Source organism: Pteropus vampyrus, unplaced genomic scaffold, assembly GCF_000151845.1.
Source record: "Pteropus vampyrus isolate Shadow unplaced genomic scaffold, Pvam_2.0 Scaffold225, whole genome shotgun sequence".
Lineage (NCBI taxonomy): Eukaryota > Metazoa > Chordata > Mammalia > Chiroptera > Pteropodidae > Pteropus > Pteropus vampyrus.
This window is the reverse complement of record NW_011889006.1, coordinates 2,278,579-2,302,365: the sequence shown is the minus strand read 5'-3', so window position 1 is coordinate 2,302,365 and position 23,787 is coordinate 2,278,579. Positions and strand designations below refer to the sequence as shown.

General features: G+C 42.9%; 1 protein-coding gene across 5 annotated transcripts in view; it reads right to left on the bottom strand.

Moving 5' to 3' along the window:
- The window catches only part of PPARD (peroxisome proliferator activated receptor delta), a 71,055-nt gene that overhangs the window by 44,965 nt on the left and 2,303 nt on the right, over positions 1–23,787 (bottom strand). For 2 of the 5 annotated variants that reach the window (XM_011373527.2, XM_011373524.2), the window contains exon 2: positions 22,160–22,243. The exons of 1 other annotated variant lie outside the window; for it this stretch is intronic. The gene's annotated coding sequence lies outside the window, so the exon portion shown is untranslated. Of the gene's footprint in view, positions 1–12,561; positions 12,584–22,159; positions 22,244–23,787 lie in introns of those variants that run through there. 2 more of the 5 variants (XM_023538504.1, XM_011373526.2) reach the window with 1 other exon arrangement.

The following is a 23,787-nucleotide window of genomic DNA, read 5'->3' as shown; positions in this document are numbered from 1 at the left end:
CAGTGAAATCAGAACACTGGAAACAAACACTGAGAAAATGGGAGGGACACCTGTGGATGGCAGAGAGAGGAGTTCAAGCTGTCATAAGGCTCTTAGGAACTGAGAGAATGGCATATTATGAACAGAAATGGAGATGTGGGAAGAAGGGAGACAAAGGGGAGTTCTGCCTTGAAAATTGAGCACTCCAGCAGGAAAGTGGACATGTGGGCCTGGCATTCAGCAGAGAAGGATTTGGGGCAAGAAGTTCAGTATTTGTATCTATAAAAGGAAAAGGTCATAGCTCCAGGAAGGGCCAAGCACCCTGAGAGGGAAGAGAAACAGAAAAAGGGCAGAAGCCCTCAGGATGTTCATACTCAGGCAGGCGAGAGAGGAACCAGGGCAGCAAAGGCACAGTCAGAGGAAGAGAAATAAGGCCAAGGGAAAAGAGAGATGCATTGCCTCCTACAGGGCAGGGCACATCTCTTTCTGCTGCATATTTCCAGGGCGTAATAAGGGGTACTAGGCATAACTGCTGAAGTAATAATAAAACAATGAACAATGATGTAAGACTAAACATGAGAGACTTCCGAGATGCACGGAAAAGTTAAGGCGTCTGTAACACTGGTGATCTCTGCAGTTACAAGAGGCAGCACCTTATGAGAGAGATGGGGGTGAGTGGGGGAAGGCTTGGAGCAAACTCCAAGTGGAATGTGATATGAAAACCATGAGAGATGAATAAAAGGATAACCAGTCAGCTACAGTTGGGGAAGATGAACTTCTAGGGCCTTAACTGACCCCTGTCCCCAACAGGGAACATGAGCTCTATGCCACACACAAGCGCTACCCTGGCCATCCAGCTCATCCCTCAAATCCCAAGTGTATACTCCACCTACTTATCCAAAAACAAGCAGACGCTACAATTCACCTTTGAAGAAAAGAACTGCTGTGAATCCACATGGAAGAGTCTGCTGCCATGACCTGGGGATACGTGCCCTGAATTGCTGGCAATGCTCCTCATCATGGGCACCAGGTAGCAGGCTTTCCTAGACAGGAACTATGTGAAGAGAAGCAAGGACTACAGTCAGGGGGTGACTCAGCCAGCGTTTACCAGCCGTGTGGGCACCCACTACCATCAGAGGGCGTAGCCTCGACTGACTGCGTCAGACTTCCTGGAAACATTTCTTCATTTCTGTTTTTGAAGGCACACAACTTGCAGAGTGACATATCTTCTCATGACTTCAAAAGGCATTTCAATCAGCAACTGGAAACAACATCTTACACACACTTGAACAACTCCACTTTACTCGCCCCCCGACATGTCTGCATGCAACAGGGGAAGTGGCTAAAGAACTCCACGCAGACTCTGTAAGGGCAACAGGAAACGTTGCAATACCACAGGGACACAATGAGGACCCAGGATTAGAGCTCCCAGACACCACCATCTTACCCAACATGCAGGACTTCTGTGGCCCACGGAGAGGGTCATGTGACCAATGATCTTAAACTAACTGGTTCATGGGTCAAAGAGTGTTGTATTTTAAAAGATCACAGGATGTTCTTTATAAATTAACTCACATACAGTAAGTCAGGCACTCTCATACACTGCAGAAAGGGTAAATTCGTATAACTCTCTGGAATTTGGCAATTTAGCAAACATTATCAGTATCTTTACATTTTGATTAATTCAAAATCACACACACACACACACACACGTAAAAGTGAACACCTACAAAGTGCAGGACTCTGTCAGGTCCTGGGGAGATAATGTTGACAAGACAGACAAGGTAGCTGCCCTCAGAGGGCTTCTGTTCTAGTCAGGGATTCAGACAATTAACCAATAAATTAACAAACAAGATGATTTCTGAATACAGAAAACATTAGCTATAAACAGCAAAAGTTAAGAAATAACCTAAACATCCATCAGCAGCACTGGTTAAATGTGCTCAAATACGCTCATAAAATGGAATACTGCTCTACTGTTAAAAATACATTCTTGAAAACTATATTCAAATTGTTAGTGATATAAATGTTTAAAGCAAGTTTCAAAACAGTATCACAATTATGTTTAGTGAAAGAATCCAATCACAAAAGACCACATATTATATAACCCCATTATATGAAATATCCAGAATAGGCAAATTTGTGGCAACAGAAGGTAAGGGGAAGAATGGGGAGTGAATGTTAATGAATGTTAAGATTTAATTTTGGGATGGTGAAAAGGTAAAATTATATTATGGTAATGGTTGTACAACTTTGCAAATATAATAAAAACCAAATTATACTTTTTGTTTGTTTACAGACCCTGTCTTATTAAAAATTTTTAAATTATTTTTATAAAATTTATTGGAGTAATTGGTTAACAAAATTATATAAATTTCAGGTGTACAACATTATAATACAACATCTGTATACTCAATTGTGTGCTCACAACCTAAAATCTAGTTTCCTTTAGTTACCATGTATTTGACCCTCTTTACCTTCTTTGTCCACGCCACACCCCCTGCCCCCGGCCTTCCCCTCTGGCAACCACCATTCTATTGTCTGTATCTATGAGTTTGTTTTTTGTTTGTTTTGCTTATTATCCCACATATGAGTGACATCATACAGTTCTTGTGCATTTCTGTCGGACTTATTTTACTTAGCATCATACTCTAAAGATCCAAGCATGTTGTTAATGGCAACATTTCATCTTTTTATGGCTGAGCACTATTCCATTGTATATACATGCCACATCTTTATCCAATTATCCATCAAAGGACACTTAGGTTGATCCAGGTTCTTGCTACTGTGAATAATGCTACAATGAACATAAGAGTACTTATCTTTCTTTACAAGTGTTTTCAAATTTTTCAGGCAGGTACCCAGAAGAGGAATTGCTGGGTCATATGGTAGTTCTATTCTTAATTTTTTGAGGAACTTCCATACTGTTTTCTCTAGTGGGTGCACCAATTTGTACATTTAAAATGGGTAAACTGAATTATGTGTCGATAAAGCTGCTAAATTACAGTATCACAATATGACTTCAACATGGTTTTCAAAAAGAGGATGTGTGAAGGTGTATATGTAGGAGGGAGGGAGGGAGAGAGGGAGAGGAGTGGGGGGAGAGAGGGAGAGGAGTGGGGGGAGAGAGAGAGAGAGAAAGAGAGCGCTAGTGTGTGCACGTGAGCAAGTGCACAAGACAAGACTATCCATCAATATTAACTGTAGTGATTCTGAGAGGAAGGTTCTAGGTAACTTTTTTCTTCTTTACAGTATTTCTATATTTTTCAAATATTCTAAAATGAGGATGTTAGTTTAACTGAGAAAAGAAATCAACTGGAGTTTTTAAATATACAGGTGGACCTTAAGTAGGTCCAAGGCACAGAACTAGAAAGGTCCAATTATGCTAATTTAGATATACTTAGAGTTGTCATATTCTTTTCACGAAAGATAACTGACAGTTAAGCAAAAGAATTTTGTATTCCAGGCAAATTAGACCCAGCAAGTCCTTGGTTAAAAAGGATTTGTTGACCGCTACAAAGCTTGCTCTGCTCTGCAAACACTTTAAAAGAAAACCAGCAGCCACCATGAAGCTCAGATATTATCAAAGAATGCAAAAGAATATCAAATATTTGGATAGATACAGTAGGAAACCCCTGGACACTTTTAGGAGTCACTTCTAGACTGTGAAGTGTAAAACCCTCAGGACAATAACTAGCAGTACCTACGTGACCTCTAATCTGTGACTTTAGAGGCACCTCTCTGAGAAGCCAGTGGTTCCCTAACTAGGCTCCCCTCTCAAGTGATAGGGGGCTTTAAAATCCCAGGACTTCATTACTGGAAATTCTAATTTAAGAGGTACAAGGCAAAGCCTAGGAATCTACACTTTTTCCAAAACTCCCTGGTGAATCTGCTAGCTGAGCCATGTTTGGGAATCACTGGACTAGACACCATCTGGGACAACTTGCAGAAGGGCCAGCCTGCACATCTGGCTGCAATGCCCCAAGGATCCCCCAGGGCCAGAGCTATGGATCAAAAGACTACTAAGTGCAGAGAGGGAAACTCCAAGAAGAAATTCCATGCCTGTTAGACAACTGGTGCTGAAGCTTGAGGGGCAGCTAGCAAATCCCCAGGACAAAGCCTATTTGGAAAGTTCTCTCAGGCCTAGTGATCTTGGATGTTAACCTGTGAAAAAAGAATGACTAATACAACTTTCTCTCTGGCATGCCAAAATAAAAATCAGTTTCCTCTAACAACACACATGAGCCAGCAAGCGTTGCAGCCCCCAAAGAGTCAGAAGCAGAAAGAGACATAATGTGGTGTGGCAGAAAGAGCCCTGGGTCTGAGTCACACAGATCAGGACTCAAAATCTCTGCTCTCCATTATTTATTTGCTGTCTGTGAATTAAATACAGCTATAATCCTTTTGCTACTCCTCCCATCAAGATGTGAAGTCTAGTTTCCCCTCCTTGAATCTGGGCTGCCCCAGTGACTGCTTTCACCAGTAGAATGTGGCAGAGGTCCAGCCCCATGGTGTACAGGCTGCTGAGAGAACATGTAAACCCAGTGTTTGCTTGAACAAACAACAACCCCACAGTATCTTTCCACCAATAAGCCCCCACTTTTAGAACACTTTTGCCCAAGGGTACATATCCATATACAAAGTAGAGGAACTATTTAAGCCCCCCCTATAACTGGGAAGGACCCTGTCAACAAGTGCCCAATGTTCCAGGATGACTCACCTTCCCCCACCACACCAGTATCCCCACTGGGCTTCTCTTCTTCCTGGTACAGTGTCATCTTTGTCCCAGCCACCTAGGTTCAAAAAGTCAACCTCTCAGACTCCTCCGTCTTCCTTCAGCATCCAAAGGGCCAAGACCTCACTTCCTCATTAACCTCCACATTTCTACTCCCAATGCTACCAAAAGGCAGTCTTCTTCAAGGCCAGGCAGACTTGAGTGTTCCTCTGCAACTTACTAGTTACGGACCATAGACAAGTTTAACTTCTCTGAGGCTTAGTTTCCTCAGCTGCAAAGTGAATATAAATCAGTAATATCTTTTTTTTGTGGTCATTTTGAAGATAAAAATATAGCCAAAGTACATAGTATAGAGGTGCTTGAAACACAGCAACTGTTACTACAGACCAGAAACTTTTCATAGACATTTCCTACTCTATGTCTCTACGTGTATATCCTTCTCCATTTGACCCCTCTAGGATAATGCTAGCAGATTAATTTCCCTAGATGACAGCTACTACATTTGTTCTCCTGTGCAAAGGTCTTTCTGTGACTTCAACTGTTCTGTTCTCAGATCAATCCCAACTTCTCAGCCAAGCATGTAAGATAATCTATAATAATGGCTCCATCCTGTCACCCTGGCCTGCTCAGCCAATCCCATCCTCACTGCAACCTGCTATGGCTTGCGATAATAGTTGCCTCCTGGTATTCACGGCCCTGTGCAATCAAACCCACAGAAATGGCAAGATCATAAATGTTGTTTTAAGCCACTAACTTTGGGGTAACATGCTATGAAGCAATAGATAACTAATATTCTTAATTTCTCCAATCTCATCTGAGCTTCTTTACTCTAACTGCTCTTCCCATGACATCTCCAGCAGGAGCAATCCTGCCCTGCAAGGCCCACCTGACATGCCAGTGCTCACCCTGAGCCTCTCTTAAGGCTCCATCAACCACTCTCCTCTGGAAGCCTTTGCCTCCTCCTCACAGTATTCCCACACATATCTCCATCACTGCATCTGCCACACTATATCATTATTAATCTGTTTATTTGTGTGTGAAATGACACACATCTAGGTTATTCTTTACAGCCAAAGACTGGAAATCACCTGCTCATCCATCAATAAATAGGGGAATGGCACACCTATATAACAGATGTGGGAGCAGTGTAAAAGAAGCTCCATGTGTACTAGTATGCAAAGATGGATAAGAAACAACACATAAAACAAGGGGCAGACCAGTGAGTATAGCACCCGCCTGGAAAGTAAAACTGTAATAATTGATGTGGGTATAAATGAAAGTGGCTATGAGGGCTGCCTCCATGAGGGGGGACTGGACAGCTGAGAGAAAAGCGACGAAAAGAGGGACTACCTTCTGAATTTTGTAGCATGTCAAGAATTATCTATTCAAAATAAAAAAATCTGAAGGACTGAAAGCTTTCTCCCTAAGGTCAGGAACAAGACAAAGATGTCTACTCTCACCACTTCTATTCATGCTGTACTAGAGATTCTAGCCAGGGCAATTAGGTGAGAAACAGAAATAAAAGTTATCAGGATTGGAAAGGAAAAGTAAAGCTATTTCTATTAACAGATGACATGACCTTATAACAAATCATAATAAGTCCACTAAAAAAACTATTAGAACTAATAAATAAATTTAGCAAGGTTGAAAGATACAAAATCAATACTATATAAAATCAATCATAATTCTACACACTAGCAATTAATTAAGAAGTCCAGAAGTCCAGAGTCTAGTAATAGTCCTAGAAGCAGAGGATAGAAACATTCAAGGAAAACAGAAAGTAAAATATTTCCTGGAGATCCCAAAAGACTTGTCTTCAGCAATTGAGGGCCCTGAAGGAATTAAGGAAAATACAAATACCTATATATATCCTTGTGATATGCCTGAACCCTTGTGTACTGCTGGTGGGATGTAATATGGTGTGGCCGCTACGGAAAACGGGATGGTGGTTCCTTAAAAAATTAAAAGTAGAATTACCCTATGATCTAGCAACTTTACTTCTGGGTATATGACAAAAAGAAGTGAAAGAAGGGGCATGAGCAGATATTTGTACATCCATGTTCATAGCAGCACATTCACAACTGCCAAAAGGTGAAAGCAACAGACAAATGGATAAATAAAGTGTGGTATATACATGCAATGGAATATGATTCAGCCTTAAAAAGGAACTCTGACATATGTTACAACATGGATGAACCTTTAAAACATTGTGTTGAGTAACATAAACCAGTCACAAAAGGACAAATACTGTATAACTGCACTCCATAGGACGTACTTAGAGTAGTCAAACTCATAGCAATGGAAAGTAGAATGATGGTTGTTGCCAGGGGCTTGGGGGAGTTGCTGTTTAATGGAAACAAAGTTTCATGTTTGCAAGATAAAAAATAGTTCTGGAGATGAGTGGTGGTGATAGTTACACAACAATGTGACATATTTAGTGCCAATGAACTATGTGTACAGTTACAATATGGTTAAAATTGTAAATTTTATGTCATTCATATTTTACAATTAAAAATAATAGCCAATAAACATAACAAACAAACAAATAATTAAATAAATAAATGAGCGAGTGAGTGAAAACACGGCGTAGCCATTTTGGAAAACAGTTTGGTAGTTCCTCAAAATGTTAAACATAGTTATCATATGACCCAGCAATTCTACTCCTAGGTATGTTACCAAAAGAACTTAAACATATGTCCACACAAAAGCCTGTAAATGAATGTTCACAGCAGGCAAAAAATGAAAATAACCCAAACGTCCATCAACTGATGAATGGATAAACAAACGGTGGTATTACCATACAATGGAATATTATTCAGCAGCCATAAAAAAGAATGAAGTACCATTACATACCATGACATGGATGAACCTTGAAAACATTATACTAAGTGAAAGAAGCCAGACACAAAAGGCCACATATTATATGATTCCATTTATATGAAATGTCCAATAGGAAAATCCATACAGAAGGCTAGTAGGTTGCCAGGGGACGAATGAAGGAAGGGTGGTTTTAGGTCTAACTATTAAGGGGTACAAGGTTTGTTTTAGGGGTGATGGAAATGTTCCAGAATTAGACAGTGGTAATGGTTTTACAACACAATAAATATACTAATAATCACTGAAGTGTATACTTTTAAATTGTGAATTTTATGTTATGTGAAGTATATCTCAATTTTAAAATGCTACAGAAATATATGGAATAGAAAATGAAATAAACTGATCACATTCAGCCTTGTGGCTCAGTGATTCAGAAGTTTGTCCCTGTCCAGGCCCTCTCACCCTGTAAGGCTGCCTGTCCGTCTCCTCCCCCTTTGTGTCCCCTGGCACTCTAGGCTGCTTACCAGCCTTCTATGTCCCCTAAGACTTCCCAGTTTCTGACTCTTGAGCAAGTCCTATGTGCTTCACTGCACCCACCCCCTTTCTGGCAGATCCACACCACCTACTCCAACCTATCCAAGACCATCTGGAGGCTGATGAGACACCAGCCCCAGGAGTCACCCCAGATGAGCTGCTCAATGATCAGAACTGCGGTTACAAGCGTGTGTCAGCTGAGGGATATAGTTTCACATAGGAACTTAATTATAGCTCTGGAGTGGAGGAAGGGAGAAAGGGAGAGGAGCAGTACAGGCTTTGAGCCACACAGGAAGTTACCCTGCTCTGCAGCCCTAAGGTTATCTGTCAGGTCTGGCGAGGACCGGGATCCACAGGAAAACAAACTGATCCTGTCAGGTGCACAGGAACACACAGCTTACGGAAATCATCTCATTCATAAGGGTGAATTCCTGGCCCCATCGTGCAACACCAGCCTGTGTGCAGACCGGAGTGTCCCAGAGAAAAGACAAAGATACTAAGTCTCACTTATCCTCAGGGCTCAGACAGGCCTTCTCACCTACTGCAAGAGACTCCTTTTATTCTAAGAAGTAAAGGGGAGGCATAGCTTGTTCCTCCCAGAATGCCTATCTTCAATTTTCTCCCTGGCTCCGAGTTGTTCTTCTAGAATGGAATCTTAGCTGTCAATACTGAGGATGCTGGGAACATCTTCCTCATGCCTGACTGCTATGCTCAGATCCCCACCTAATATCCAAGGGAATGCCAGAAAGCAGCTGCTGGCATACAGGTGTCAGTAGGGCATGATGACTAGGTATACCGGACTTGTCAAACCACCTGGCCTGGGCACTGCCAGGTGGGGAAAGAGCAGGGCCTGGTGGAGGAGTATGTCCCACAAAGACATTTCCTTCCCCCTTTTCTGGCCCACATCTGGGCCCCTTATTCTCCAGGCCTCTTCCTGGCCAGCTTCCTTGCCATCTCAGCAAGAAGTCCTCACAGCCACCTGCCCTGACCCCCCAACCTATCACTCAGTTTCTTCTCACTGCTTTAAGACAGCCAGGGACCCAGGCCCTCCTCTCTGTCATTCATTCCAAGACCCCACCCCCAGCCTAGGTGTGAGGCCCTTCTCATCTCCTCTCTGTGCACCCTTTTTCTGAGCTCCTGAGAAGTTTCTCTCTCAAAGCTATGGAAAGAAATCTTCATACTGTAGGTGGTATCACTTTTCCGAGTTTGTATGGAAGGGAAAAAAATGACAGAGGGTGGGTAGGGAGACTAGATTTGGGGGAACAGGGAGGGGAGAGGGGGAAATATGGCTGGGAAGAGGCAGACAGACTCCTCCATGCACCTCTCTGTCCTCCACCCTTTAAGCAATTACACCAATGAACAAACAGAGGGTGCTTCTCAAATGCCTCCCTTAGGGCAAAATGCCTGTCTGCTCATTCACAAATGGCAGGGAAGGTCAAAGCTCAGAGACAAAAAGAAACCATCTGAAAAATGGGAAAGGGAAGTCACGAAACAATGTTAAACAATATTCCATTTTTGAAAGAAAAAATAGGTACATACAATCATGGTAAAATCTGAAAGAACACAGACCAAAATTTATAGCGGTCACTTATGGATGGCATGATTATGTATGGCTTTTATTTCCTTCTTGGTGCTTATCTATATTTTCTAATTGTCTATATAAAATAAGTTTTATTTACGTAATCAAAACATTTTTAAAATAAATTAAAAGGTAGCCCAAGTGCCGCCTCCACATCCTAGAAAAGACAGTTTTCTAAATTCCCACAATCCTGGCCATTGGTGGCATTTGATTAATTTCTACGCCCCCAAATACAAGTTTCCAAAGGCGTCTTTCACTGTTATTAGCTAGATAAATAGCTTGCCAGCGGCAAGCCCTTCTTCCAAAACCTCAGGCCCAACCACCCAGAACCACCTGACAGTGTCTACAACCATGGGACAGGCTCTGACCCTTCCAGAGCTCACATCCAAAAGCCAGAGCCTCAGACAGGTGAAAAAGCAAAAGCAGGGTCTGGGGACTACTGACATCCTGAGGCTGGAAAATTCCTCACCTCACCTAGCTGCCTCTTCCAGGGCCCAGGTAGGGGCTCACAGGGGTGGATTGCAGGCAGCTACCATGGGACTTACATTGTGAATTTCTTCAGGCAATCACTGACTAAAGTCAACACCTGCTCCAGCCAATGTTCAGCTACAAAGAGGAAGACAACTAATCTTGAAGTTCTGTTCAGTCCCACCAACATTTATCGGCATCTATCTATGGTGTTGGGTGCCAGGGGTTCAGAGATATGCTAATAATAAAACAATCAACACTCAAAGAGCGCCTTCTCTCTGCCTTTATGTGTATGAGCTCTTTTAATCCTCAAGTTATCTCTGAGAGGTAAGATCTATAGCTATCTCACTCCCCTCACAGATGAGGAAACCATCAAGGGATAAAGCCACTTGCCCAAGGCCACTAGCAGAGCCAGAATTTAGTCCCACACAGATTGATTCTTAAAAACTATTCCATATTCCATCAAAGTACTTATCCTCAGAAACAGCCAGAGAGCTAGAAATACAAAGATTGCTACCTGCTACTTCCTGTTCTGCTCCAGGGTAAAGCTAAGTCCCTTCTGAAAAGTCGAAGAAATGAAGAGTGTGACATCCTTCTGTCCAGGATACTCTGGGCCTACACCTGGCTTGAGGGGTGGGGGAGGGCATCAAGGCAGGCAGGTAAGCACAGTCCTCAGAACTCAACCAAGGCCACCACTGAGATACCACCTATACCTACCTCTTCTGATTCCTAATATCTTCCCTCACCCTAGCCCCTGCCTCCAGCCAGGAAGTGGGAGCAGAAATAAATACACCTCTCTAAAAATAAACCAGGGATGGCAAGGTGCAAGAAAGGAAAAAAAAAAATGCAACTGCTGGTTTGAGCCCAGTAAATCCTGCTGGTTTAGGTAGGGCCTATATTGCTAAACAGGACATTTACCAAGAACCCTTTGGCCTCTGCTCACAGCCTGTGGGTGCATACTTGCACTCATTTGCACTTGACTGGAAAGCACAGGCTAAGATGGCGTGAGCAAGAACAGGGTTACTGAACTGAGAACAGGGACTCCAAAGGGCTCAAACCCCAGCTCTGTTACTCAGTTGTATGACTTGGGCAAATTGTTGAATCTCTGTAATCCTACTCCTCCTCACCTGCTAAGTGAGTATACCAACAATACCCACTTTGCATGCTGGTGTAATGGTGAGTGAGCTAATCCATGGGGTAAAGCGTGGCTCAAGGGAGAATTTGAAAAAGACAAATTCTCTTCCTTCTTTCTCTCCATATGTGCACATCTGGACCATCTTCTCTTTCTTTTCTTCCTTCGCCAGACTGAAACAGACTGATTAATCACTTGGAGCATAGATTGTTTCTTTTCTCCTATGAGTCCCTCCTACCCGACATGCCTGGCCCACCAATTAGCTGGTTATGCCTTATGGTTCTAGAAGGCTGCTCGCTGCTTTGGAACAGATCCAGGGAGCCACTAAGCACAGCCATTCTCAGGGGATCCTCTGCCCATTGACCTGGAATGAGACTCTGCAGGGGGCCCAAAGTCTGCCAACATTTTGCTTCTGCTCGGTGAGCAAGGAGAGACTCTGCTGTGCTGAAAAGCAGGGAGTGTTCCCTGAAGCCAACTCCAGTCTGGCCGGTCATGCAGGTACTTTCTAAACTAGAAAAACTAAATTCAGCTAGCTATCCCTCTGTGGGGAGGCCCTGCTATGTAGCGATCAAAGACACAGGCTTTAATCACTTGGGTTCAAATCTCTGTTCTACCATTTATTAGCTGTGCAGCTTTAGGTAACTTTCCTAACCACTCTGAGCCTCAGCATCCTCATCTGTAAAAAGGGTACAATGATTCCTACCTCTCAGGGTTGTGTGGATTAAACAAGGCAACACATGTAAAATGAATAGCACAGTGCATTCAACACATAAGAGCCATATTCTACTTAGTATCTAGTGGCTTCTGCTGAGAATGGAAAGCAGATTTGACACAGGTGAGCCCGGCTCTTGACGAACTCAGAGTCCAATAACAGAGCCTAGAATGCAGGCAATAACTTCACCATAATGTACCATGGTAAGTGCCAAGCCAGAGTGAGAAAGGAGCCTTACCAGACCAGACTTGAAGTGGAGGAAGTGGGGAGGAGGCAATGGGGAAAGACTCTGCCAAAACCAAAAAGTTGTCTCAGTTGTCTCCACTGAGCTTCAACTAAAGGAGGGACAACAACTGGGAAAAGGGTCCTAGAATGAACATGTCAGGTTAAGTTTCCTTCTGTAAATGTCTGAATGTTGACCCATGAAATGACTTCCCAGACAGGGCCCTGGTGTAGGCTAATGTCAGGGCCATTCTGTGAGAAGAAGCCCACTTAGGCTGCCCATCCAGTCACCCTTCCACCCAAAAAATTCTTGGTGAACATCTCTGCACAAGGCACTTGCCCATTAAGGAGCCAATTTCTAGAGAGATGATCTCTGATCTTACCTATCAGGACTGAAGACGTGACCGTGCACTGCAAGCTGCTTCCCTGAGACTCAACAAGGTCTCTGACTCATAGAGAACATCAGATGGACAAACCAGTTCTTCCTCATAGAAGTAGAAAGCAGAAAGGAGGGCAAGGTTCAGGCTACGGTTCACTGAGAGAAAGCAATGTATGGGCAGAAGCTCTGGGAGTGCTGGAACCAGCTCATGAGAGGTTATCTACAAGGTGGGGGGTACAAAAGTGAAACACATACAGATGGTCGGGCTAGTGAGGGAGAAGACAAGTCTACCCCAGGCTTGCAGGGGACAGAGGCAGGCCTTGGCCTCAGTGCAGATATGCTTACTGGGTCAAGGAACGGGCTAGAAAAGAGACTAAATATTTTTTTAAAAGGTGACACACTGTAAGGATACAAAAGGTAAATTTTGAGTAAATGTTATAAATATACTGGGGTATTAAGATGCCATAAAGAAAGTCATAGGAATCAGACACTGTAACAGAATATAAATAAGGTTGGATTGACACAATTTTTATAAGAAGCATTCTGCAATTTGAGAATAACTTAGTGATCTTCATATGAGAGGTATAAATTAGTATTGGTCAATTTGCTTATTACTAAAGATTTTTTAGTTTTTAATCATATATTTATTACCAATGATTTTTTATTTTTTCAATGACACTCTATCTGGTGCCATTATTAAAGTAGGTTCTGGGCAGTCTCCTAAGATTATAAAATCGGGGTCACAGGCATGGCGAATTTAATCCACAGAGACAATTTGTGCTGGCTCCCAGATGACGACGAAGCTTACCATGGACTACTGATACACTGTCATTTTGGAAAGTTGCCAGAGCTCCAGAACTGTCACAGGGTCACTATCCAGGGACAGAGTGACTTTTCAAGCTGGGCTTACTTGACCTTTTGGGATCTGAGTCTCAGGAACTGAAGCAACACTGAGGACCTACAGGAGGCAGAGTCCTGAGGTTGGATATGGCCACTCCAAGGAATGGGAGAATTAGTACTCAGGGACGTGGCAGGTGGAGGGTGGAGTGAGTGCTGAGGACCCAGGTAATAACCATAACTGTGTAGTGGCACCAGCTTGTGTACTTCGTTCTCTTTCTTTGGCAGCCCCCAGGCCCCTGGGTTGAGTAACAAGGAAGAAGACAGGCTGTGATACCGCTCTTGGGAGGGAAGTACAGGTAGATGAGGGAGCTGTTAAGAAAGTACTTTACGTTTAAGAGAGTATTTCAGGTGGGCCTCTGCCTGAAGAATTCTTCTCACACATGGCTCGGTCTCTTCATTCAACTCAAATATCACTGCACGACCCACACTGGGTAGACCAGCACGGGGGAAGCGGAAAGAGTGGCAAGCCTGGAGGCCCTCATGGGGCTGAGACGGGTGATGGAAGTGGGACCCTCCGAGAGCCCCCCAGAACTGCCTGGTGAAAGCGACCAACCTGTACTTCTAAGTACACAGCTCCCCACACTACTACTGACAGGGGAACTGTTTTTATTAGTCACAAAGAGGAGGGTATTTTTTCCCTTTTTCAATATTCTAAGTTAACTATATTTACCTGCTGATATTATTCCCTAGTTATGATGTGACAAATATTCTATAGAAAAGAACTGAGGAACGCAGGCACAAAGACCAAGAGATAGTGTGGGAAGGAAGAAAGGAACGAAGGGAAAAAAGGCCACGTGAAGTAAGAGATTTTATAGTATTTCAGGGTCACTTGTGAGCTGGCCCCCAGTCACATCTCTGATCTCATCTTCTATTCTCCCTTGCTCCGCTCCACTCGCACTGGCCTCCTATTCCTCAAACACATCAGCCATGTTCCTGCCTCAGGGCATTTGTACTTGCTTTTCCTCTGCCTGAAGAACTCTTCTTACACGTGGCCCAGTCTCCTCTTTCAGCTCATATATATTCTCAGTGGGGCCGTCCCAAAGCCCTCTATTTAAAACTGCCACTATCTCTTTCCTGCTTTATTTTTTGACATAGCACTTATCACCATGTCATGCTATTTACTTAATTCTGGCTCTCTCCTGTGCCACCCACCACAACTATTATAAGAGCAGGAGATATTCTTTCTGTTCATTCCATCCCCAGTACCTAGAATAGTGCCTAGCACATAGAAGGTACCCAATAAATACCCACTGAATGAACGGAAAGAAGAAGAATGGAGGGGAAGACAGAATTAGAGTTAAATTTAAATCAATACTGGATTCTCAGCAGCCTGAAAGAAACCCTTTATTATTGACCTAACTGAAGATGTAGCGTGAGTTCCAAAAGCAAGGATCAGATACTATCTAAAGACTTCTCTTTTGCTCCCAAGAAGTCCCTAAAAGGTTCCTCTGAGAGCGTATAGTCTCAAATATCGTTCTGGAAAGAGGATGAACCTAGATCTCTAACTATCATGAAAGGGATGCTCTAATTGGCCATCAAATAAGAACAAGGATCAGCCAGTCACCATTCATGCCTAGAGGTGGATGAACCCTGTAGTAGTTTCCTGCTGCCACTGTAACAAATTACTATAAACTTAGTGGCTTAAACAAAATTTATTCATTCTCTTACAGTTCTGGAGGTCAAAAATCCAAAATTAGTTTCACTGGGCCAAAATCAAGGTATTGGCAGGGCCTCACTTTCTCCAGAGGTTCTAGGGGAGCATTTGTTTCCTTGCCTTTTCCACCTTCTAGAGCTGCATTCCTTGCATCCCTTTGGCATCTTCGGAGCCAGCACTGTAGCATCTTGCTGTAGTCACACTGCCTTCTATAACAAATCACCCTTTGAAAGGACACTTGTGACTGCACTTATGACCCACTCAGATAATCCAAGATAATCTCCCCATCTCAAGATTCTTAATTTAATAGCATCTGCAAAGTTCATTTTGCCAGAGAAGGTAGCATCCACAGGTACCACGGTTTACAGCCTGGTTATGCTTGGGGGCTATTACCCCGTCTACCACCACGGAAGAGACAGATTCCAAAAGCTGGGAAAAAACATAGTTCAGACCTCTAGTCTACAGGAAAAAAGAGTCAGATCGGGAGTCTTGGCAGCATCCCAGGCCAGGGTCTTCCTTTTGCTGCAATTGCTTGCTATTAGCTAGGGGGTAGCATATTAATTTAATGGAACTGAGCGTTTCAGTTCTTGAAAGGCCTCCTTAGAAGAGAAGGGTAGAGAAAGACTGCTGTAATGATAGTCCACATGCCACATGTTACCAACTCTGCCCTACATGGCATCTCTGGGAGCTACAGGAAGGCGGCTTCTGCCCAGACACCAAAAGACTTGGAGAAATACAATCACTCCAAGAGATGGCTTTACACCTCAGACACTGTCCCTCTGTTGTGCAGGCACCATATGGTTTCTTACTCAGCCGGAACATGCTTCTTATTATGAACCATTTCACCCCACCCCCAAAACCCTCAAGGGCTCCATGAGATGACTGATTTCCAATGTAAGTACTATGTTTATCCTACTGTTTTTATTGATAAAATGTTCACCAGTGGATCCAGCTAGCTAGAAATATATAGTGGGAGAAACGATAGAGCAGTGGTTCACATTCACCAGGGGTGATTCTGCCCACTAGCGGACCTGTGGCAATGTCTGGAGACATTCTTGGTTTTCACAGCTGTAAGAGTAGGGCATGGGAGGGCTACTGGCATCTAGTAGGTAGGATCCAGGGATGATGTTAAATATCCTACAATACACAGAAAGCCCACACGACAAAGAATTACCCAGCCCAAAATGTCTGTAGTGCTGAGGCTGAGAAACCCTGTACTAGAGAAAATGGAACTAGAGGCGAAGAAAGTAAAGTGAGAGTTGCGAATAAGGAAATGTGTCAGGCAATTAAGGGAAATTAAAGAAAAGCACACCTTGTTTGCTTATTTGGAAAAGGCAATGGTGAACAGCATTCTAGGTTCTGGTAAATTCAAGGATGACCTGTTTGTGAGGAGAGAGTGGCCCGGCAGATTGTTGCGTATGCAGGGCAGCCTGCTTGGCCAATGCTGCCGTTGCGAGAGCAAAGTTGGCTGGTACTTCCATCAGAGTGGTAGCCAAATAACTCTGTGCCTCTGAAGTTATAACTCTTGCATGAGGGAAGTGCCAAAAGCAGTGATAAGATGAGGATCAAGGATTTAGAGCAGATTACAAACAAAAGCAATGAAAATCTATTTTAAAATACCTATTAGTATAATAATATAGAAATGAGGTGGTTTTCTCAAGATACCCTGGAGCATCTCCCTTCTGTATCCTCCTCATGAGAGAACACTTTCAAAGCTGTGTCACTATTAGCTGTGGAGAATTTGGTAATGGTCCCAGAAAAGCTGCTGCTGAGATAACGACAAGGCTGGGTGAAGTAAGGCTATGAAGACTGGGCTCAAAATAAAAAGAAGGGGTGCCGCAATGCACTGCCCAGAACGCCAACACTTTTCAACAGAAAATGAAGACTCCTCATTCTGAGGCTGGGCTCCTGGTACCACAGTCTGTAAATTAGGGAAGAAACTGGTTCAGAAAGTCCTATAGCTGAGCAGAAACGGAACAAACCAACACTTACAGTGATTCATTTTCATCATTAAGTCATAACTCCACACACTAGAGCTAGTGTCATATCCAGGTTTGCCCAACACCAAATCCACTCCAGCTCTTCCCATGGTCTCTTCACAGACAGAAAGAGCTACAGAGACAGGGCAAAGACAGGAGGTGCTAAAAACAGTGCCTAGCACATAGCACGTACCCAAAAAATACCCACTGAATGAATGGAAGGAAGAAGAGTGGAGGGGAAGATGGAATTAGAGTCAAATTTAAACCAATACTGGATCCAGGGCCCCAGGGAACCAGAGAAGAGCCAACCTTTTGCTAACACTGTAGTCCATGCAGAGCCATCTCTTAGTCTCAAGCAGTTCCTCCAATCTCATCCTCCTTCAAATTCTTTATGCTGTTTTCACCTGACACCCTTCTTTCCCCTGCTCTTTATCTTTCTCCCTATCATCCTCTTTCTTCTTCTCACTTCCTAATGGTCTATGATATTGAAATTAAAGTGTATTTGAAACATTGTTAGTGGTATTACTGGAAACTCTATATTTCCTGTTTTTTAATAAATTGTGATTAACTTTTAAATGTGCCTTGACAATAAAACCTAAACTTAGTTGCCTTTTAATTTTTGTGAACCCTTTGATCTCGCCTGTATATCAGTATCCCTAAACAACAGGGGTTGGAGTTGGAGGTGCTACCCCATCCCTGCTCTGAGTACCCAATCTGTGTGACAGATCAAAATCAATGATTTTAACAGCAACCAGAGAAATTCAAATTTAATATGAGGTAGAATTTCCTTACATTTATATAACTGTAGGAGTCTCCTACCTAACTCTCTACCTCCATTCTTTCTCCATTCAATTTACTCTTTTACAATATTAACACAAACACGCCTTGCTTCAAAAACATCAATGACCCAAAGAACATAAAGTGAAAATTCCTTCACCTAGCATTCAATAGCCTCTATCGACCTACTAGAAATTTCCTAACAATGGTTTCCAGGAATAGAAATCATGAGAAGATGTACTTTTCTCCTAGAAGTATTCATACGCAGATCAGGTTACCTCACATAAGGGATGCTAAAAAGTAGGAGCTGGTCTCCAAGGAGGCCTCTCTCTCCTCCAATTAACCATGCCTCTTGGCATTCACACCCTTTTGTAGTTTTCTCCCTCGACCTGAACAGGTCCTATGACCAAGAAAATACAGAGGAAGTGAAACTTTGTGACTTCTAAAGCTAGGTCATGAGAAACCTTCCCATTTATGGCTGGATCTCTCAGTACACTCACTCTTGGGATGTTTCTGCTCAGAATCCAGATGTCATGCTGTGAGAAGCCCAAAGTACATGGCACATACAGACCACATGCAGGCACCCTAGTCAACAGCCAGCATCAAGTGCTGGCCATGTGAGTGAGCTGGTGTGGACATTCAGCCCAGCTGAATCTTCAGATGACTCCTGTCCCAGTCTCCATTTGATTATAGCAACATGAGAGCCCCCCAAGTGAAGACTGCCCAGCTGAGCCCAGTCAACCTACAGAACAATTAAAGATGACAAAGTGCCAATTTCACTTAAGAATGTTCCAGATGAACCAATAAAAACTAACTTCATTAAATCGTGACCCTTGAGTACATGTCTTTTAAATATTCTGTGTAACAAAACAGGAGTTATACGATTGTCTCGAATAAAAGGATTTTCGCAATTGTTTGAGTTGCAAGCTAAAGTAGCCATTTTTTTCATGAAACATAAATTTTACTTGAAAGAAAAGATGAACAAACAAATTATAATTATTTAGACTTGGGTATTTGATAAACTTTTTCTTAAAAATAAATGACATGAGACTGTCACTTCAAGAAAAAAACCTGACAGTATGTTACCCATGATAAAAATCAAGTTTTCAAGAGAAAAGTCAAATTATAGAAAACTTGTATCCGCCAGTGTGAATTTGACAGCTTCTCAATACTTGAAGACTTTTTTTTGATGAGATGAGTAGTGATATTAATGAATAATTTACTGATGTTGTAAAATGAAATGTTAACATTTAGAAGATCCCTATAACTCAGTGAACCAATGGTCAATTCAAAGTAAAAGATCCGATTTAAAGTGCAAGACGGACCAATGGATTTTAATGTCACAAAGCATGAAAAGTTTGTTGATAAGGTTTTAAACTCCACATTCCAACCTTTAAAGATTAAATTACCACTTGTCAAGTTTTGGTATCATACCAAAAAAGAATATCCACAATTACCTGAAAAACATCAAAATACTCCTCTTTCTCAACTACATATCTATGTGAAACCGGAATTTCTTCAGATCTTTCAAATAAAACATTTTAAAATATTGAACATAGAAGCAGTTATAAGAAGTCGGTTGCCTTATTAAACCAGATATTGAAAGAGATAAGCAAAAATGTAAAACAAGGGAGTGGCTCCATAGTGTAGTGGTTAGCATGTCTGCTTTACACGCAGAAGGTCCTGAGTTCGCGCCCCAGGTGGAGCCACGGACCATACCCCAGGTGTGCAGCCCTAAGTGCACCCACAAGTGCGTCAGGGGAGACACCCCACCTTCAGAGATCCAGTTCTTAAAAGAAGGGAAACAGCAACATCCATAGGTCAGGGGTGGAAGCAGGGGACAGAATCAAAGAGGGGGAAAAAAATGTAAAACAATACCACTCCTCGCAACTTTTTTGTCTTGAAAAATAGCTATTTTTTATTAAAAATGTCACTTATGAGAAAAAATGTCACATACGATAAATCTAATGAGTTTATTATTATAGTAAATGAATTAATAAATTAGTAATTTAAAAAAATTCTTCATTTTTAATTTCTAATTCGATAAATAAAAGTTCTTAATTTTCAAGAGTGTAAAGGGGTTTTGAGGCCAAAAAGTTTGACAATCATTGTTTTAAAGTATTCTAAAGTTGGGACTGCAAATTGGTATGGCCACTATGGAAAGTGGTATGGAGGTTCCTCAAAAAACTAAGAATTGACTTACCATATGATCTAGCAAATCCTCTACTGGGTATTTACCCCAAAGACTTAAAAACTCATATTCGAAAAGGTATTTGCACACCGATGTTCATAGCAGCATCATTCACAGTGGCCACGCAACTGAAGTAATAGATGACTGGCTAAAGAAACTGTTGTGGTACATATATACAATGGAATTTTACTCGGCCATAAGAAGAGATGAAATACTGCCATTTGCAACAACATAGATAGACCTTGAAATAATCATACTAAGAGAAATAAATCAGACAGAAAAGGTTGAAAATCACATGGTATCATATATGTGGGCTATAAACCTAAAAGCAACAAATGAACAGGACAAACAAACAGAGAGTCATGGACATGGACAATGGACTAGTGGTTACCAGAAAGGAGCGGGGCGGGGGTGCGAGGGGAGGAAGGAGGGAAAAAATAAAGTGTTAAAAAAAATTATGTATATATAGTATGAAAAAATAAACTGGCATTTAAAAAAAAATTTTAAAAATAAAATGTTCTAAAATTGACTTCAAAATAAACAAACTTTCTTCACAACTCAATCCGAAATCTAGCTTTTTCGGGAACAAAGCCAGCCTGAGTGATGACTTGCTCCTCGAAGTGAGTATCCTTGTACAGTATCACGTTCTTAGTACCTAACAACTCTCTAATATTTTTAAGATCTTTTTGTGCATATGTCTTCTCTCCCCACTAGGCTGCACACACGGAGCATGAGGGCAGCCAAGGACCACACCTTGCCCACAAAAGTGCCTCAGTAGAAAAAACTAAGATGGCAACACCACAGTTTTTTTAGGTTAACACTGAAAATCTGATAAAGCTCTAACTTCACCTTTGCCAAGGGAAACTAAGAAAGAAAACTTCTGGCTGGAACTGGGAGCCCAGCTCAGAGATGAATTGAACAACTGACCCCTGGACATGCACAACTGCTCCACTATGGCTAGCTGCTGCTAAACAAATGACAAAGCATATCAACTCAACTCAGTAGCTCTTCCTGCTCAGGGGAAAATTCTACCTTATCCCCTCTCAGGGAACCTCAGAAGCCTCCCCAACCCCCCTTCTTCCTCCTTCACTTGTCCTTCATAGGAAAGGACTTGGTATGGGTTTGAGAACAGGAGGGGCTCCTGCCTGAGGCCTTCCGGCAAGATCCACAAACAACCTACCCCCCACAGACAGACAGACACATGGGCTCAGTACCCTGTTAGGCAACAGGAAAACTTGCAGGGTGTTAAAGGCAGAGAAAGGGAAGTGAAGCCCATAAACAGCTATGGAATCACTAAACTTCAGAGATTAAAACAAATCAGAAAGGAGTCCCATGTTTCCCCTGGCCCCCAGCAGGAACCCCACCATAGGCCAGCCTCTCAAACAGTTGGGACAATGAACATCAAATTCTCTGGAGCTCCCCTTCTGAGAATTATAAAACCTGCCTGGCATCCTGAGAACAGGGAAACAGCAATGGGAAGCCCAGAGCATTGTTCAAACTCTGGTGAGGACCCACTACCCCAGCAGAGACGGAAGAAACACATCTGTATATTATGCCCAGCTCCCATACATGCCAGCGAACTATAGACCCATGAGACAGGTACAGATTGTTTTTTTTTTTTACTATTGTCATTTCCTAAATGCCGGTACTCTGCCCGGTATATAGAAAGTACTCAAAAATGTTTGTTGCATAAATGAAAGAGAATGATGGCCACCATCTTTGTGGCCTGGAATCCATATGGGCAGCGAAGAAAGTGTATACATTTATTCATTCAACAAATATTTATTTAGCCATCTTCTCTGTGCCAGGCACTGTCCTAGACACAATAGAGAACAAAATAAATCCCTGTCCTTGTGGAGTTTATAGTTTAGTGAGTATAAAGGTGAAAAGCTCAATACTCCCCCAAAACTAAGTAAGCCACAGATATTCAATAATATTTAGTAAGTGCCTGCTATGTTCAAGTGATGAGTCCAAATGATATGACAGGCATCTGGCATCTAGGACTCAGCCCTACTGAAATAACTTCATCTTCTAGGCCAGGACCCTAAATCTGGGATGTGTGTTTGTTGTTGGAGGCCCCTGGGTAAGGAAATGTGATTACCTCTTTGATGCATCTGTCCTCATCTGTTGGTGAGCAGAAGCCACTGCGTGAGTACCACGTACATGCCCAAAACACCACAAAACACTGCAGAATAGAAAGAAAGCCAACGTCTTTAGCTGAGAGGTGCCAGGGGGCAGAAAAGTAACTCTAATATGTTATAATTAAATATAGGGCTCAAAGAGTGCTCGTAAGGAAAACTGGCTCTTCCTTTGTTCCTCATACACAAACTGAGATGTTATTTTGAGCCTGAGTCAGCAAATATTTCCCAATTTTAGAAGTAGTCTCCTCATCTCCAAGTAAGAAGACACTGTCTTTGTTGATTATACCAGGGTGGGGCAGAAGGTGCTGGCAAGGTGAAGAAGGAGCGGGAAGTCAACAGCCCCAATGGGTGGCAGCTCATAAATGGAGATGCCCTGAGTCATACTTGTTCCTTGCCCAAAGCCCCGTGGAGACTGTAGTCACACCCCAGTCACCAGCCTCTGAGTTATAAGGGCCAGGAACTATCTTCCAAGCAAAAAGACCCACATGTCTGAAACCTGATGCAAGAGGCCGTTTCCTCTCTGCCAGACTCAAGCAAGTGCCCAGCTCTCCTCTGACACTGTGGAACCCAGCTGCGCAAGTAGCTCCTCCCCTTGGTTCCAGAGGTACAAAAAAATGCTCAGGGACATCAAACCATCAACAAAAAGCAGCCACTGGGCAATCTGGGACAATATGGAATAGACAAGGCCATCACGCACAGAACTTCTGACATGACACAAGCAAGAGACTGGCAAAGTCCATGGAAATGCTACGTAGGAAGAAGAGTGTTCCCAGCATGGACAGTGCTGGGCGGTGGGGTGGCTTCTGGTATTTCCAGAGGAGCCCCACAATTTAGCTTCCCATCTGAGAGGGATCACCCCAGGAGGGGGGGCCTTGGTGACAGGATACAGCTGAAGACTTTAGAAGCAACATATCCAACCCTTCCTGAGAGAGAGGAGCTACACAGTCCCAGGATATGCCAGCATCTGTAGGCCCTGAAGACAGTTTGCACAGCAGCCAGGACAGCTGCAGTCTATCCAAAGTAGAGACCTACTACTATCTTCCCAGGCCAGCACCCAACACTGGCGGTCCTCTCCCAGGTCCTGGGGGAAAGGGTCTGAGGGACCACAGGTAGAGCTGGCAGGCTGAGTAAGGGCAATTCTTCCTGAGTGGGCTGGGGCATACACCAAAAAAGGAAAAAAGTAGTGGTGGAGAGGCAGGAAGAAAGGCAGCCAAACAAGAGTGGTTTAGTAAACTTAGCTCATTTATGGGCTATACCATCTGCAGAATAATGTCAGAGGTATGTCTGCTCACACCATTGAAAAAAGAGAGGCAGGATGACCCAAGCCCTGTAAAAAAATCACTGGATGGGAACTAGGTAATTGACAATTATGACTACCCACTCAGAAAAAGGCAGAGTGGATAAACTGTAAGAAGCTATCTGGCCAGGGTTGCTGGTACCCAAGCTGCTCCACAAGGACTGGGCTTGACCTCTTCTCAAGCCCTCACCTACTGCCTCAGTGGAGAGTATAGGTGAGCAAAGACAGAAGAGTAGCAAACTGCTCAAGGGTCAGAGATTGGACTAAATTACCATCAAACATATAACCTCA